The sequence below is a fragment of the Embiotoca jacksoni genome, unplaced genomic scaffold (genome assembly GCF_022577435.1).
Source record: "Embiotoca jacksoni isolate LCO1_2020_lvr unplaced genomic scaffold, fEmbJac1.0.p SCAF_8, whole genome shotgun sequence".
NCBI classification, from domain to species: Eukaryota; Metazoa; Chordata; class Actinopteri; family Embiotocidae; genus Embiotoca; species Embiotoca jacksoni.
In genome coordinates, this window is record NW_027185436.1 from 1,694,157 (window position 1) to 1,698,202 (window position 4,046).

The following is a 4,046-nucleotide window of genomic DNA, read 5'->3' on the forward strand; positions in this document are numbered from 1 at the left end:
CAGGAATGACAAATATGGCTAAAAATTATTTGAAGTCTTGTGTCACTGGGGGAAAAAAAGCTTCTGTGAAATGATTTGGGAACTGGAAATTCAATCTTGATTACAAAACTAAAAGTATTTATTTCTTATCCAGCTTTTTGATTTAACTCTCCATTATGTCCCAATATTGTGAAATGCAGCTGAGGTCAGGAACACAGGCGCCAGTGAAGTGTTCCAAACAGGAAGATGGTTTTAATGGATCCAATATGCGCACATAGAGCAGTCAGCCTTTCCCATCAGCTGTCTAATAAATAAAGTATTTCTATTTAATTGAACCGTAGGTTCTGAGCTGAACTCTGAACACCAGCCAAACCAAATGGACACAAAAATAAGTGCCTTATACTGTTTGTTAGTTCGGTTGAAACTGATATCACAATATGAGTAGAGTACCATAAAATGGAAGATAAAGGCACAAAAATTAATCTTGTTCACCAAATATACCGGATCGGTCTGTTTACTTTTCATATATTTAAATGCCACTAATCTTTTGTCCTTTAACAGGAAGAATCTATCCTGGCTGCGCTGACTGTTGCTCACAGCTTCAATTTTCCTCCCTGTGAATAAACATCTTGGAACTGCTGGTAACTCCAATTAGTGACCAGCGTCACTGCGTTTAACTCTTTTTTTGTGTGTTTAACCCTCCTTCACTATGATTGGACAGCCGGTGACAGTGACGAGCGCAGCGTTACTGTGTATTCAGACCAAACACCAAGTGAATGTTCATCTGGTGTTACTCGCATGAGAAACTGTTCAGACCATACGTGAAAGGAATTACCCCCACTGAGCGATTACATACAAACTCAAGGAATGTAGATTTTTCAACTCCTGCCAACCATAAAAAAACTGCTGAAAATTTAGCTTGCAGTGAAGAATAAACTCTCAGCACCTTGTTAAACGGCTGGGGCTCATTCAAATAATTCTAAAAATATGCTGTACTCAGAAAAAAAACCTTTGGCGGGATGGTGATTCCCTAAAATGAACAACTGCAAACGATTCCCTATGGAGGGTGTCCAGACCTATAAGGACAAAAGGACATAAGCCAATTTATTGTCATTGTAAAAAAAAAAATACAGCGATGGAGGCAACAGCTCTGGGGAAAAAGCTGTTCCTCAGCCTGTTGTCTGGGTTTTGATTGTTCTGAATCTTTTTCCTGATGGCAGGGGGACAGAGAGTGATCTGGGTGTGTGATGTCTTTGCAGATGTTGCTGGCTCTCTTCTGGAGTCGGCCAGCATACAGTGTCTTAGTGTCACGGTTGATTTAGTTTCCTCAGGAAGAAAAGCCTCTGCTGGGCTTCACCAGGTGCGATGTGTTCAGGGACCATGTTAGGTCTTCAGTTATGTTGAGTCCCACCTCCTCCCCCATTTATCTATCGTCTTCCTGGTTCTCCTGAAGTCCACTATGACCTCTTTTGTTTTGGTGGTGTTGAGGACCAGATTGTTGTCCGAGCACCACTCAGCCAGATGTTGGACGTCCTGTCTGTAGTGCGTCTCGTCCTTATTGGCGATGAATCCCACCACAGTGGCGTCGTCGGCAAACTTCACTACTGTGTTGGAGGAGTAGGTGGAGGAACAGTCCTGGGTGAAGAGGGTGAAGATGGTGAAGAGGGAGCACGCAGCCCTGCGGTGCACCTTGTGTTCAGGATGATGGTCGTCGAGGTCCGGTTCCCTATCCGGACGTTCTGTGGTCTGCTGGAAAGAAAGTCCAGAATCCATGAGCAGCGTGAGGAGGAGAGTCCGAGGTTGTTGAGTTTATGCACCAGTTTCTGGGGGAATCTAGTGTTGAAAGCGGAGCTGAAGTCAACGAAGAGCATCCTGACGTGTGTGTCGGGGGGCTCCGGGTGAGACGAGGCCGTGTGAAGCACGATGGAGACCGCGTCCTCCGTAGGTCTGGTCGCTCGATAAGCAAACTGGTGGCTGTCCAGGTCTGCTGGGAGGACGTCCTTCATGTGAGATAATATCATCCTCTCGAAGCACTTTGGGATGACTGGGGTCAAGGCGACTGGGCGGTAGTCATGGAGACAGGGGCAGTGGAGGTGGATTTAAGGCAGGTGGGGGCTGCAGCTTGTAGGGAGAGGTTAAAGAAGTTGGTGAACACCCCTGCTAGCTGGTCGTCTATATATATAATATTTATCTTATTATTCTGCTCAGTCACCACATTTCCCTTTTTGAGCGTTATCATGTTTTTATTGTCTTTAAATCCGGAATTACAGAAAAGGGTCCGATATGCCAGACGTTTCCGGTCCGTCCAGTGTCGTACCCTGCTGGCACGACCTCAAACTACGTGCTGCTGCGTCAGCCGCACGTCGCCTGCGTCCTTAGTGCCTATATTAAGGAGTTTCGCTCCCTGCAATCTGAAAGTGCAAACTCCACTGCTGCACGCGGGAACACGCAGGTTACTTTATCTCTACGGAAGGTTCGACTGTGCAGCGTTTCAAGACTTTATCACTGAGGGTAAGTGACAGATGCATTCATTTATATTTGTACACAAGCTTTCCCTTCTTCTCTGTAGTAACCAATAATTCATCGCTTTTATTGCAGTCACATTTTTCCACTGTACTGCATCATAAAACTCATTCTGCAGCACATGTGAGTAATAATTGTAGTCTGCAGTAGTTGAGAAAAAGCTCTGAAGATGTCCTTGTTGTGTTTGGACAGTTTTCTCATCACAGTCTGAGGTGAATCTGCTATCAGCTCTCTGCAGCCTGCTGCACACATATCAATTTACAGCCAGTGTTAATGTTTAACTCAACCATGTGGAGATATCGTTCTCCTCCAGGTTTAAAGTTCAACTAAAGCAAGTGGAACTTCAGCTGCTCAAAAAGTACCACAACTTTAAATGTTCAAATTATTAGCAAAATTTGCTGATGGTAATCATGCAGGAAGATTGGCCCCTGCTAGTTGTATGATTGGATAGCTGACACGATTAGTTTGTGTGAAGATGGTATTTAGGTTGAGGTAACTTAATGCTCTTGAACAGCTTTGACTGCATCATATTTTAAAAGAAAATCCTGGAAATAATTCATTCTTATTGTGGTGATGGAGGACGGGGAGATGACATGCACTGTGAGCTGAAGCCATTCTTGGATTGCTCGGATTCACTAAAATAATCAGTTTGCTCTTGATGTCATTGTTCTGAGCCACATTCATAAATATTCTCCAGCTCTGGCTCTCTCTCTCTCTCTCTCTCTCTCTCTATCTATCTATCTATCTATCTATCTATCTATCTATCTATCTATCTATCTCTCTCTCTCTCTCTCTATCTATCTATCTATCTATCTATCTATCTATCTATCTATCTATCTATCTATCTATCTATCTATCTATCTATCTATCTCTCTCTCTCTCTCTCTATAAGTCAGTCTGCAGCGTTGACAATCATTGATCGACAACGATGACACTTTGGTTGTGCAGATTTTTAAGTGCTGTAGATTGAAGCTTGTTCTTCTCTCCCCTTCTTGCCAGAACGCCGCTGAGAAGACAGCATGTCTGTTCTGAAGTGTAAAGAGGGGAAATATGTGACAATTAAATCCTTTGAGGAGGAACTGATGCTCTGTGCTGTTGATGTTCAGTCTCCAGGTAAGAATTCTACAACTACTTCAAAATAACAGTTTAACTCTTTTGCATTGGTGCAAAATGGCATTGATGTTACTCAACAGGTTGTACAGATGTTTATCTATACAAACTGAAAATAATCAGGAAAAAATATTATTCAGAACTGCAACTTTATAGAAGCATCTCCCAACAAAACGATGAGCTGATTCAATAATGGAAAACTCAAACAATTGCACTTCATTTTGATTGTGACGTATACAGTATTTATACACCAGTCTTTGCAGTAAGTGTCTATGCTTGGTTTTAATCCCATTTAGAGTAATTGCATATTATTGTGGCAACTTTATTGACTCTGACACAAAGTTAATATGTTGTTTCTGTCTTCAGCACCCTTAGTGGTCATATTCAAACGTCTCAATAACCAGCTAGCGTTCCGCTTCCAGTACAAAAATGCA